The sequence below is a fragment of the Narcine bancroftii genome, chromosome 10 (genome assembly GCF_036971445.1).
Source record: "Narcine bancroftii isolate sNarBan1 chromosome 10, sNarBan1.hap1, whole genome shotgun sequence".
NCBI lineage: Eukaryota > Metazoa > Chordata > Chondrichthyes > Torpediniformes > Narcinidae > Narcine > Narcine bancroftii.
Window position 1 is genome coordinate 34,996,102 of NC_091478.1, and position 14,847 is coordinate 35,010,948.

Here is a 14,847-nt window from a genome sequence, read left to right on the forward strand (position 1 = left end):
AAGAGAATCCAGCGCGAGGTGATGAGTTTCACTAATTTGAAATGGACATGAAGAGGATTTTTTTTTTCTCTGCAGAGGATCATTTGGAATTCTCTACCACAGAGACCTGGTGAGAGAGAGAGGCACTGAATATAGATAGTCAAGACTGAGATAGATTGTTTTAAAAACAAAGCAATGCTGGAGAAACTCAGCAGGTCACACAGTGCATTTTATACGGCAAAACCCCTGGTATCCAGCACCTATGAGAATTAGAAGATGCCAGATCATTTTCTGGTCACTAGAGGTTGCATGATTGTGGAAGCAGCAGTGAGCTGCGCTAATTTTAAACCTCAGTTTTTTTTTTTAAAAACTTATTTATTTTCCGCTTTCTTTTGCCAGTCGCTTGAATTCTGGATAACAGGGGTACAGCAAAGATAAAGAGATGTAACCCATGATCAGGCTGGAGATCTTCCTCAAGGTATGAGCCAAATGTTGGCAGGAGCCTGAATAAAATGGTTGGGGGTGGGGTAAAGAGGAGGAACACAGAGGTGGATAAGAGAGGGAGGGCACAAGAGAAAACAGTGGGGGGGGGGGGAATAGCTCTGTGAATGGAGAGGGAAGGGGATGGTGAGCTGGAGTACAGGAAGCAGAGAGATAGGGAAGAGAGGGAGAAAGGGGAGTGATCCAGCAGATGATTTTAATACCATCACGTTGGAGAGTGCCTATTATTCTTGTTCTTTCAGGATGAGCAACTTTATGTGGCTTTATCATTGTGCTGCTTTCACTACCTGCAATGACTTCCGAATGTCTTCAATTGACAATGCTTACTTCTCCTCTCATATACATCACTTCTGGTTTCTGCCTAACCGTGTACATTGGATGCTGGGAAATGTAGTTCTTATTAATATACAAACATAATGCTCAGACAGAATATTAGGTGTGCTCCTCAGATGGTCCTGCTTTGGCAGTGCACGAGGCCATGGACAGATAATGTCAGCCCGAGAGTGGGGTGTAGAATTGAAATGGGTGTCCATTGGAAGATTGCTGTCATCGATGTGGACAGAGCAAAGGTCCTCAGTGAACCCAGTCGGCATCCAGTCCATCCAAGAAGGTCACCACCAGAGTCGACGTCTCCTGCAGATTCACAACTGCTGCTTCGCTTGGAAGGACTATTTGGGGCCCTAAATGGTGATGAGGAAGGTGTGGGTGCCGGCGGAGGTGAGATCCCAAGGGGGTCCATTCACAGATCACCACCCCTTCCCTCTCCATTCACAGACCATCCTCCTTCCTCCTTGTTGCTTGTGTGCTCCTCCCTCCCCATCCACCTAGTACCTCCTGTCCGTGGGCCTATACTCCTCCCCATCCCACCATTTTAATCATACCTTGATGAAGGGTTCAAGCCCGCATTGTTGGTTATGTATCTTTAGTTTTGTTCTATAAAGTAAACTGTGTGACCTGTTAAAGAGTTTCTCCAGCAGTGAGCTTTTTCTTCCAACCCCGCTTCTGCAGTCTTTCATGTTTCACTCTAGAAAGATTGAGTAACAGGCATGAAAGTTTACAAGAGCAGACCAACAAATGATCTTACTGAATGGCAATGCAACAGTTAAACCACTAAACTATTAATGCAGAGACTTGTCAGTTGAAACTGGAGATGAACAGTCCAGGGACCAAAGTTCACATCTTACCATGGTACAAATTGTGGATTTTTTTTAAAAAATGAGTCATTCTTAATGTTAACATGAAACTAATAGATTGTTGTAAAAAGTCTGTTGAGCTCACCATGATCATTCATGATCATCTTCCCTCGATGCAAGTTAAATGCCCTCAGAAGTGGCCTGCAGGCCAAGAACCATTGGGAAGGGACAATTGATGTTGGCCTCACCAGCATCGCCCTGATCCTAAAACATTGATTAAAAGGGTTGAGGGAGTGCATGGAAGACTGCTGCATGTATTTTTCCATCATCCATCCACCACTTTAGCACCACCCACGCCCCTGCACCAGAGACCTCCCTCTTCCTCTTTTTCTGCTGACCTTACGCTTAATCTAACTCAAATCACGCCTTCAGACTCCTCCCCCCCCCCCACCAAGATCCCATCTTTGTCGACCTGGTGAATCCCTCCAGCTTCTCGTTGTTTGCGCAATGTCCCCAGGGTCTGTGTTCCCTCCACTTCTTGTGATTCATCGTCTTACATTGCCCACACTCTTTCCTCCAAATCTATGTCTTAGCATCCATTTGCCATGCATCATCCTAATTTGTCACAAGCCTCCTGGCCCCTGCCATCAATACATAATACAGACCGTCTCCAGGTTACGAATGAATTCCATTACCTGTGTCAGTCCCCAAGCCAAATTTGTATGCAAGGTGGAACAGATACTTGTGCTTCTTACTTAGCATTCGTGAGGCAACATTACGTGCACGTGCGATTTGGGGAACAATTATAAGTATGCACAAATTGGGGAACTGCCCATTCACAAGTACGAGTTGTTCGTAACCCAGGGATTGCCTGTACAACAAAATATATTTAACCTTTTCATCTGCTACACTGACTACGCCCTCTGAAATAAATACTTCCTTGAGATCGAAACTACTGACTTAAGAGAATGAAAGGAACAAGTTGAGCGCTTTGTTGAATATGCTTATCGTTTCCCAGTAGTTACAAAACAGATCAGGGCCATTAATCCCTGTGAGTGTGTACACAGGCACACACACAAAATTACAAAGTGGATCTCTCATTATAGCATGGAAACCAGTTCGCTAAACCTTGGCAGTGTTACCAGAAGCCTCAGATCCTGGTCAAATCACAGCACAAGGAACAATCCGAGGAAGCTCACTTCTACCAACATGTAAACAAGCAAAAGATACACCGGCAGCTGCCCCAGGTCAGAACAATAACCTGTACTTACAGATGGATGAAAATCTTCTACATACATTAGTACCAGAAGGGAACGATGTCAAGGCAATACATCTTTATACGATATTTCTAAGATACTTGAACTTTCCACTTCCACTGCAGGTTTATGAAGTGAAGTAAATCCTTCAGAAGGGCTAATTTCTTAACAAGGAAACGTACTATTTTCAAGAGTTAGCCTACTTATCACAACAGTGAAAAGAGAAAATTATATCCCAACCAGGATAGACATTTTCTTTGAACTGAAACTGCGGTACTATAACAGTTCCCTTTGTTTCATATTCCCCACGTGCCCTGAAAGTCACAATAACAAAGAGTTGGGCAAACAACATGTGGTACACCACTAAAAGATTAGCACATGGGATAAAAATAAAAATTTTCCACTCAAAGCTACTCCAACGAAGTTGAATTTAAAACAAACCTGCAGGAACAGTGGATACATAATGATATACAATCAAATCTGTTGGATTATGTTTTCAAATTTAAAAACAGAATTGAATTCGCCCATCGTTATTGAATCTACCGGGACCAATGCTTGAAGAGGGCGCACAAAATCAATGAACCAGTGCAGACTCAAAAGGCCAACATGGCCTGTTTCCGCTCTGTAAATGGTTATATGGTTATCTGGTTATATGGAGGTCGGAGGTGGGAAGTGAAGCGTGCAACAGAAACAAGTCTTACTTAAAAGTAACAACTGGGCTTAGAAGAAAATGCAGAACACCACCTTATACTGACCCAGACTTGGGGCAGCAGAATGGAGCAGCTCACAGGGCTGTTGCCACACAGTGCCAGAGGCTCAGGGTCAATTCTGATCTCCAACTGCATTTGGGTGAGGTATGCATACTCTCCCCCGGTCAAAGATGTGCGGGATGATTAACTGGCCACTGTAAATTTCCCTTGGTTTGTAGATGAGTGGTAGAATGATGGGGAGCTGATGGAAACGTGGGAAGAGAATAGAAGGTTATGCATTGTGCGCAAGGAGCATAGTTTTAGTTTAATTTGCTCTGCACAATGTGGCTGAAGGGCCTGTTCCTGTAGTCAATTGTGTAATCGAATGGATTAGTCAGATTAATGAACAATTGGGTGTTTGATGATGGTGGTTGTAGGTTTGAGCTGAAGGGCCTGTTTCGATGTTACTGTATCCATAGAGAAATACAACAAAGGATAAACTATCGTTTGCCCACGGAAACTTGTATACAGTAAAACCCCTGATACCCAGCAACTACCAGGATTGGTAGATGCCGAATAAGAGTTTTCCGGTTGCTTGAGACTCACCCTTACAATACCTAACTTAAACCTGCATTAAGAATAAACAGTTTAAAAGATTTTTTTTAAAACTACATTGTACTTATACTGAACAAACTTCACCTGCATGAATATATAAACCTGAAAGCATTTTACTTTATTTTTAGTCATATTCATTGAAAACATTTAACAGTTGGGGAATCTGCAGGTTCCTCCCCCTCCACGGGGCTGCCAAAGATGAACAATGACATGATAGATAATTAACCCCCTCCCCTCACTCAAGTTTACAGATAAAACCTTACAATGTACTTTAGACTTACTCAGCAAGGAGAAGGAGACACTTTAGGAAAGTCATCCCAATAGCATCAACCTGAGAGATGCCAATTTTATTCAAACACAACTTTATTCAAACAGCTACTATGAGCAAAGCAAAACCACGACACCCCATTGGCTGAATATTTGCTTCCATCCTCACTGAAGGTGGCCAACCTTTCAATTTTTAATTTAAATATACAGCACGGTAACAGGCCATTTCGGTCCATGAGTCCGTGACGCCCAATTAATCTACACACCTGGGTCTCATGGGTCAAAATGGCCTGTAACTGTGCTGCATGTCCAAATCAAAAATTAAAAGGTTGGCCACCCCTGGTTTAGATGTTGCTTCAGAGAACATTTACTTTTACAATTTTATTTTTTAAAAATTTATTCTTAATCATTTTAATTTTTTTGCCAGTTGGGTGAATTTCAGATTACAGGGGTTTTACTGTATAAAAATATAAAATAATATGAATATATAGTTATTTTGTGTTATGTGCTCTGTGAGAAATATAGGTGCACGCGCTGTCGTCCAGAGAAACACTGCTTCATCTGATTGTATCTGTCTGTGCAGTCAGATGATAATAGACTTGAGCTTGAAACCTAGCCTACAGAAAGCCTAAAATTAAGCATACTTTTACCTCTCAAAATGTGTCAGCCCATCTGCTTGGGTGAGAAGGAGGTTAGAGAAGGCCTGGATTATCTTTTGCCTACTGAAGAGAGCAGGGAGCCAACACCATCAAGTTGTGACCTGCATTCTACAATTCACATCTTTGTTGGAGAGTTGCAAACTCTAGACATGACCTGCAAAGACCGAGCCAACATCTCTGTGAAAGTATGACTCAAGAAGTACAGCAAATAGTCACTTTCCCAGATAATCCAAGGAAAATGTGCAACATGCAGATTCAAATTGATTTGAAAATAAAACAAAATGCACCCTGAATCTTAAGTTATTATCTTCACAGTTTGCTTATTAGTTTTTCATAATGTAGGTTTGCCTCAAACACCAAATAAAATCACTTCACCTGGTCACGTTCCCTGACCGACTAATGTCATTCAACCAATATCACTAGACCTTTTTATGCATTATCGCTGCCTCAAGTTTTAAAAAAAAAGTAATTGGATCTTTTATGCTGAATACTTATAAGGTGTACCCCATGGTCCCTTTATGCAGGGTTGAGTTGGGAGCTGGCTTCAAGAGCTGAGGGAGGGGGGGCCAAGTGATGTCAAACTTATGCGCCGAGAAGGGAAAGCGGCCTATACTCAACAATGGCGACCAAAGAATAGGTAAGAGCTCTAGCGGAGATGTGTGCAAACAGCCTTAGGACTCCGGCAAATCTCCTGTGCAACGCAATTGCCTCTATTAACCCTATGGGTTGTGTTTTTTTTTAAAAAGTTCGTGCTCCTGGGTCGCAGGCTGACGACATCATCAGCCCTCCCCTTACAGCCGCTTTTAGTGGCATTCATTTCATGGAGGAGATGGAGCGACTACACTCCACCTTTAAGTGTACTACCCCACCCCCACGCTGATGGAAGCTGGAGCATATTCCAGCAGTCCATCTGCCTTCAGGCCTTTTATGGAGATAAATGCAGTGATGTCAAGACAGAGAATCTCTGTCTTTACATTCACCTTTTCCTCTACAAGCTTGATACTAGACAGACAATCCCAATGAGGGCAGATTGGCCAAGGCACTTCCTATATAACAACAATGCTTTGCATAAAAACCAAACTCTCTCGTCCCTCTACTAATCCAGACATAATATTCAAATGATTCGATGAGGCCTTGTCACTAGAGGGAGCATAATTTACAAGATGATACAGCTACAAAATAAGGAGTCAGTCATTTAAAACTCAAGCCGCATAAAAATGTCTTCTCCCGAGCACGATGAATGTCAGGAGTTCGCTGTCTGGAGGAGGAGAGGGTCAAATCATTCGATACATTCATCTATCTCAACCTTAAATATTTGAAAGATCAAGGAATTGAGCACTATCGGGAACTGGCAGAGAGAGGAGAGAGGTCTGCATAGATCAGCTGTGATCACATTCACATAGGCTCCAGTTTTCGCCTGCTTGCATTCAGTCATTATAACCACTTCGGAAAATTCCCTGCTCAAAAAAGATACTAAATACGTCCAATTTTTCCCTTAATACCACCAACCTACCCAGGAAAGAATACAAACAGTTCACTTAGCCTGCATTCAAAAACCCCGACTCCAGAGATCCTGGAGCACTCTTTGCTCTATGCTACTCTGAGTTGTTTTATGTCAAGAAAATAACTACCTTCTTATTGGCAAGTCAAGAGATAGAAAAAAAATAGTAATTGCAAGAACAAGAACACACGGAGAGAGAACTGAAGATGCCAAGCAGCCCACTCAAGAGACCTGACAATGCCCAATTTGATTCCAATTCATGCTTGGCTGGCTGATCACAGCCACGGTGTTAGAATCGAAACACAAAGTATCATTACTACTAGAAGTATCAAGAAAGGTTTCCTATTTTAACTACTACTTCACCACACCTTTATGGAAGGTACAAAGGCACGACTGACTGAAGAAAGACAGAGGTGGACCAGGAAGTAGAGACCATAAAGTATGATTAAGGTATACCTGTGGTTAACCATGGGCTAGTCTACCATACTGTATCTACAACCTACAAACATTCAATTCTAATTCATGCCTGCATCGCCTGCCTCTCACCTTTCCTCATCAAATCCATTAACATGGTTCATTCTTTCCCCTTCACAACTAGCTTCCCTTCATGTTCACTTCTAGTAATAAGTTCTGTATTCTGCCCAATTTCTGGGTGAAGAGGTTTACTGCCAGTTATCATGCTTTTTGTAGTCCTAATTCTGGTCCCGTTTGCAACTAGATACACTTCAGCAACTCTGCATCAGTCTTAAATACTTTCAAGCCAGAACATTGTCTGGGAATAAAAGATTAATTTGCCCTGAAAGAGTAAACCTCTCAATTCTGGTATTAAAGCTACTTTGCACCTTTTCAAAATTTAACGGTTTACTTCATTGTCATGTAATACAGTTTGAACATCTTTAATCTGGCAACATCAGGACCTGGCCATTGCCAGGCCACAGAAAATGCCAGAAAACAGAAATTGACCCCCTTATATAAGCATATCGAAGGTAGAGCAAAGCTTAAAACAGGAAATAATATTGCGGGCAGAGGCAGTTAGCACACGCCTTTACAGCGCCAGGGTTCGGGACATTAGTACAAACTCCTTACAGAAAGCGCAGGACTCAAACCCTGGTCCCAATCACGGCAAATTCAAGCTTAACAGCGCCAGCGATTGGGACCGGGGTTCGAATCCCGCACTATCTGTAAGAAGTTTGTACTAATGGCGGCAGATCCAAAACATGCCAGACCACAGAGGGCTGGATAATAGATGTTCAACCTGTAATACATAAAAAAATGTAATATACATGATATACTTCAACTTTTGGCTGCCGTAACTTAAACAAAGATTCATCATGAGCATTGTCCGGTGCCGCTAACACTAAGAGAAAGAGAAGCAAAAGAGAACCCTTTCATTTACAAGGCCACTGCATTCCAGAAAATTATTCCCAAAATTCCGGAAGGCAGTCTGTATAAAAGGATAAAAACAGAAATGAGGGACTCATTCCCATTGCGATATTTTACCTCCTGGACCCCTAGAAATTATTACAGAATGACTGCAGAAAATCCGCAGCAAATGGGTTAATGAATAGGACATTATTGATGGTGTGCGATAACGTGTAAAGCGTGCAACATTGCAGCATGGGATTTTTAAATGTGCAGACATTAAACTACCAGCAGCAGAGGTGCATTTGTATAGGGCTATTACAATTCTACCTGCTGCTAGAATCAAAAGCATCCGAGGAATCAAGAGCCATTTAGCTCTTCCGTCTACTGGATATTTCAGACGCAGATGGCTCTCACCACTAACGACATCAACACATTGACGCTGTACGTTGCACACAGATTACATATCATGGTCGACACCAACACAGTGGCATCCCACGTCCAGCGTACGTTAATACCTCACCTCAGGTATTTAGTCTAAACTCACGGTGAAATACAGAACTTTGAAGTTTTGGTTGTTCCTGTGTGAACAGGAAAAAAATGTTAGTTATTTGTTTTTTTTTTTTAAAAAAACACACAAGTGGTACATAAGTGTGTGGTACATAATTTTTTTAAAAACACCATAGGCTCCTTTAGCAGGCAGTTTAAAGCCAGAACAGAGCCGGCCGGCATCATGACCCCAGGCAGCAGTGCTGATTCTCCGATATCTTCATATCTTTTTCAAAGAACCACCAAACTGACCAAAGTTTTACTTTTACAATTTACATAACTGCTCTATTTTACTATTCCTTCCCGATAGAAGTTTCTATATTTTGTTTACGAATTTGACGACCAGTAATTTACCTCACCATCTGTACCACTTGATCGCTTATTTTCCTTAATCATCTTTATCAAAATGTAGGTACTTGTGTTTAATCCATACAGATCTGCACTTGTCAACTGTGGGCTTATTCTGAAGTTTATAAGCATCTTCCTATATTTTAAATCACAATTTGTTATGTATCAGCAGGAGTTCCAAGTTTTCATTTCATGCTACAACCTTGATATCATCATTTCCAACTGTAACTTTCTAATTGTTCACGTAAACATGAACAATAGTGGGCCAGGTACAACTTCCTGTGGACTCAGACTGAGTGACCATCTGCACTCTCGTCCTAACTCTTCTCAGCTTCTTTCTCTTGCACCCTCCTACCCATTGCCTCTTACCTGTAAGTCTGTGCTCCTTTCCTCCCTCCTCTCCCCTTCCCCCACTTTGCTATTCAGGCATCTGCCTGTCTATTTTTTTTCCAGATTCCTGTCCGAAACATTGACTGCTCTACTTCCTATGGATGCTGTGCGACCCGCTGAGTTTCTCCAGCGCTTGATGGTTGGAATGGGCAGGGCAAGCCAGTTTCCATGCTGTAGGTCTCCACAGCCGTGAACAACAAACCATCAAAGCCCAAGCACAAATCTGCTGGAGGACCTCAGCAGGACCAGCAGCATCAGCGGGAAGAAAAAGAATGGTCGAACCTTTGAAACCAATCTCTTCATCAGATCTGAGAAAAGTTAGAACAGAAGTTCAGTAGTGTGAAGAGGAACAGGGGCTGCTAGAGGTTGGGTGAGAGAGGGCCCCCCCCACCCCCATGGGACTTTGGGAAAACCAAGCAGGAGTGACTGGCAGGTGCCAGGCAAGTGCTGAGGAACGACGCATGGCTGTGGTAGTGGGTGAGTCTTGGTCATGTTAGGTCTGCATTGTTCATGAATGAGTGAGACAAACACCAGACTGAGTCGAAATCAGGGTTCTTTGTTCTTTATTACCGGATTGTAACACTTGCGACTAACAAAGTTAGTCGGAGAATGCATTCTGCCGTTATCAGCAAAATGGTGATTTTTTATACCCTTGGATACATGCTTAGAACATCATCATATCATTACTTGTCCAATGACTAAAACTGTTGCTATCCTTTCCCTGCTAGCTTCCTGCCTCTCAATCCATCAATGTCTCTCTTATCTTGTAAGTACAAGGATGCATTCTGTTACTCCTTAGTACTGGGTGACTCCTTCTCCGGTCCCATCTCATGATGTTTTACCTAACAGGAGTACAAGGACACCTCCCCTTCTTGTTACTGCCCTGTACAGGGTAACTCCCTACACATTCCCATCTCATGATGTTTTACCTTACAGTCAGGACGTGGCTGAAGAGCCGGAGAGCAGCAGAAGGCACAGAGGGGAACCTGCAAGAGGGGCTCCCATCAGAGAGAGGAGGAAAACTTCTTCTTAGCCGTTATACCTCAAAGAGACTTTGCAGTGGAGCAGTCAACTGGAGATACAGTGTGTGGGTGCTGGTATCTGAAGCCAAGCAATCCACTGGAGGAACTCCTGTGGTCAAAAAGCATCAATGTGGGGGGGAGGGGGGGGGGGGGGAAGAAAAAAGTTAGTTTTGAGTCAAAACCCCTCATTGACTGAGAAATTTGAGTAAATTTAAAGAGAAACGGGTGGGTGGGGACCACTAGTCAATCCATTTCTGCACTCCTGGTTGTGGGAATAATGTTGAAAAGAATGCAGGGTGAACTCAGTGCCAAAGAACCAATTACATCCACCCAGTAAACATTAAAAAAAAAGACAGCTCGGACAATGGCACTGAAGTAACTTAATCTCTCTGATGTTTGACCCTATGCCCTCTGAAGTAGGCACAGGTTCTAACCAAGATGACAATACAAATCGACAATGAAGATCTGAACACGACATAGTGCAGAAAGTCATTTAAAATACTCCAACTCTCAAATCGGCAGCAAGCACATTGCACCTTTTACAAAGTCAAACAATAAGCGTCAAACAGTAAGAGCGTGACCTCAAAGGTCAGATACACTCTTCGGAAATCCTGCACAAGTAGGACACCCAAGAGTATTGAGATTGCCTTCGACCTGCTGAAATGCTGCATGGGTGGATGAATTATACAAACTGAACAATATCAAAATGAGTTTAGCAACTCAACGGAATGACAAAGCTGAAATGTCTGGAGACAAGAGTTGTTAAAAAAAACCAACATTATGATTTGTTCACCTGTGTCGATTAAAACACAAGAGAATGAGTATTAGAAGCAGAAGAACACTTGTCACCTTATATATTCCAGCATTTGATAAGATCATGGCACACCTTTTAGTTCAGAACCATTCCCTGCAATAACCCAAAATGCCTTTTTGCATATTGTACGAGACTCTAGCATCTGCAGATTTTCTTCTTAAAATCTGAAATGCATTGCTTCCCCTAAAAATCTACACATCTCTGTTTTGGAAATACAGATTGAATGACCCTCCACAGACAAGCAGGGTAAAGAATACCATCAACTGAAGAAATTTCCTCTCATCTGTGTTCTGGATGATTAACCCCTTTTGTTGAGGCTGCGGTCCCTAATTCCAAACATTTCAGTAAGGGTGAACGTCATTGTGGACCCAAAGTTAAAGAGCACAAGAGCCAGAATATTTCATTGCATTAAAAAAAAGTAACTTTAATAAAATCCTTCCAGGCTTTTTTTTTAAATAAAAGCTCTCAGTATAATATTTCTCACAATGTCTCTTAAACCTTTGTTCTCTGGTTACCAACATCCAGAGTCCTTGTTATTTTTTTTAATATGTTCGGTGAACTCATTAAGGAGTCTGTGTCACACAGGATCCAGTATTCACCATATAGAAAGAGTGATGGATTCTTCATATCTTTGTTCTCCTTTACAAAGTGGATATTTGAACGATGTGCTGAAGTGCTGCCATCACCAGGAAGTGGCACATTCAAGAGAAATGGATACAAGAAGATAGAGGAAATGCCATAGAAGCAAGAGCCAACTTTACTACATGCCCTGAAAGCACCAGAACAAAATTAACCAATTTCAATATGTTGGTCTCTTAAATGAGTAGCACTCCATTTGTTACTCTAAAATGGCCAATCTCAGTGGGAGCTACACAGCCCCCTGGGGGCCACACAGCTCATTTAAGCAAGAGACTCATTTTCTTTTCACCTCACATAACATTTTTTTTTAATGTAGTTGGTAGAAGTACGGAAGAAATTAAAACTTGACTGCTTCACAGGGAAAGGGGCCCATAAACAGAGCAGAGTCTGGTTGGGGGGGGGCATAGTTGGAAGAAGTTTGGGAATGGCTGTTCTAATGCACCTCAATCTTTATTCTGAGTTAAACCTAATCGATTCTCCATTTGAACAAAAGCACAAAATAACCCATGTAGGTCCTGATGAGGAGTGGAAGTCTTGGCTGGAGTTTGGTCTAGGACACACATGTCAAATTCAGGCCCGCGGGCCAAATTTGGCCCGTGATATAATTGTATTTGGCCCGCAAGATCATATCAAATATGTATTAGAGCTGGCCCGCTGGCTGCCGCGCCAGTATAGCGCATGCACAGCTAATACTACAAATCCCAGAATGCTTTGCAAATGCATTGGCGCCAGCCTGCTAATCGCCCCCACCTCCTCTCTTTACTTTCGATAGCATCTGCGACCTGTCGCCTAACTCACATGTAATAAACCCCTTACGAAAAATGGCCAAACGAAAGACAGAAAACAGGACCTTTCAAGACAGGTGGGAAGCAGACTGTATGTTCATCATTTTAAAAGACAAACTTGTTTGTCATTGAAGCAAGTTGTTATTTTTTTGACTTGTTGGCTTGTGAAAAAAAATACATTTAAAAGGAGCTTAAAGGCTATAGAGAAATATTATTTATTGAATATTTTATTTCTCATTTGTTAATGCTTCTTCTGGAAAGAGTTTAACCAAAACTATTATTAAACATTTATTTTAATAAGAAAAAGTTTAACATTCAAAGAAGAGAAAACATGCAGATGTTGTTGAAAATTTTCAATAAATATTTAGTTTGGCCCACGACTTAATCCAAGTTTTTAATTTTGGCCTTCTGTGAATTTGAGTTTGACACCCCTGCTCTAGAAGAACCATTCTCAACAGTTTTTTTTTGGCTATGACCCCCTTAGGACTCTGCTCAAAATTTACACCTCTCCCTTCCTTGTGGACTAGCCAAATTTAGTTGGCTTCTTCTGTACTTCTCTCTTACTGACTGGAGAGAATATTTTTTTTAAATTATTTCAGTCTATGGCCCTTCCACTTAAATGTGCTGTGGCCCCCTGGGGGCTGAAACGCCCAGAATGACTGGTTTAGAATGATCTCAACTGCAAATTAGACTATTAAGTTATTGTAAAATAAAATCTGTTTCTTTCACTAAATTCACACAGATGCTATTTTAATAATGTTAAACCACACAAAATAACCTTACCGGTGGAATGCTGTGAAATTCAGAACATTTTTCCATATTATGACACCACATTTAAAAGGTGTTTTGAAATTATTTTCATGTGAAATATTGGATGCACTTGTATTGCCAGATGCACATCCCTAAGTTCAGCACAGACCATTTCTTCAAAGCTACATCCAATTTAAAGCAAATTTTCCATCATCATTCATAATCTAACAAAAATAATAGTCGGTACTACACTTTTAAATTAGCTAGAGAATAATGTGAATGCTCAGACTTGGTTTTGCAATTTAAAAAAAACTTTAATTCTAATTCCCACTAGATTGCATACAAAACTATCCAAAGGCAACTGAAAATGGAATAATTGTATTTCATTACATTTTATGCCTGTAATCCCCATTCAATTTAATATTTTGACTCAATTATAAAAGTTGCTTGCGGCATAAATCACTTCTGAGTGAATTTCAACACTATTTTATATCATCTCGAGAATAAAATTCACATTCCTTTTCATATGGTAATTTCCTCACATAGTGTCCATTTAAACCTTATCATATGTGCCTATTCTGAATCTATCCAATTAATTCCCCCTTTTCCCCAATATTTATTTCCTAAGGTCATTCACATCTAATGCTATGACCATACTCCATTCAATAATTTACCTCAAGAATTCTTCATCTGTTGTGTTCCTTGGATGGATCAATCTGAATGTTTCACACTCATGCACACAAATACAGGATCCAACTACCAGACACATCTTCCCCTCTCCTACCCTCTCTGCCTTCCATAGGGACCACTCCCTCCATGATTCCATCGCACACTCATCCCTCCCTACCAAACCCCCCCCCCCCCACCAACCCTGGAACCTCCCCCTGTGGCTGCAAGAGGTGCCACACTTGCATCCGCACCTCCTCCCTTATCACGGTCCGGAGCCCCAAACAGGCCTTTTAAATGAAGCAACACTACTACATTCGGTGTTCCCTTTGTGGCCATCTCTACATCAAAGAAACTGGGCGCAGATGAGGAGGTGGCTTCCAGTGACAGACGCCAACCACTTCAGTTCTGTGTCACACACCATGGCCTCGTGCACTATCCCACCAAGACTGCCCGCAAATTAGAGGAACAACGTGTGATTTTCCATCTGGGCTCTCTCCAGCCAGATGGCATTAACGTTGACTTTTCTGGTTTCTGCTAACCTGTCCTCCTCTTCTCCCTCCCTCCCTCCTTCACCTAGCCATCCCCCCTCTCCTTGATCGCTGCTGTCCCCCCCCCTCCCTTCTCCACCTATCATTTCCTGCCTTTACGACCACCCCTACTTTTTTGTTCCGACGCCTGACATTTTTCCATCCCTTGATGAAGGGCTCAAGGCCGAAAGTTATGGATTTTATTTAACCTTTGCTATATAACTATATAACAATTACAGTACGGAAACAGGCCACATCGGCCCTTCTCGTCCGCACCAATTTAAGTGAACTCCACAAGTTCTACCTAGCTGTTCCCTGTCCATAACCCTCCAACCCCCTCACATCCAACCTCCTGAAATATAAAATTAATTAAAATAATTGACCCTGCTGCA

General features: G+C 41.9%; 1 protein-coding gene across 2 annotated transcripts in view; it reads right to left on the minus strand.

Annotated features, from left to right (window-relative positions):
* Positions 1-14,847, minus strand: part of stambpl1 (STAM binding protein-like 1) — a 61,829-nt gene that overhangs the window by 43,974 nt on the left and 3,008 nt on the right. The window lies entirely within an intron of this gene.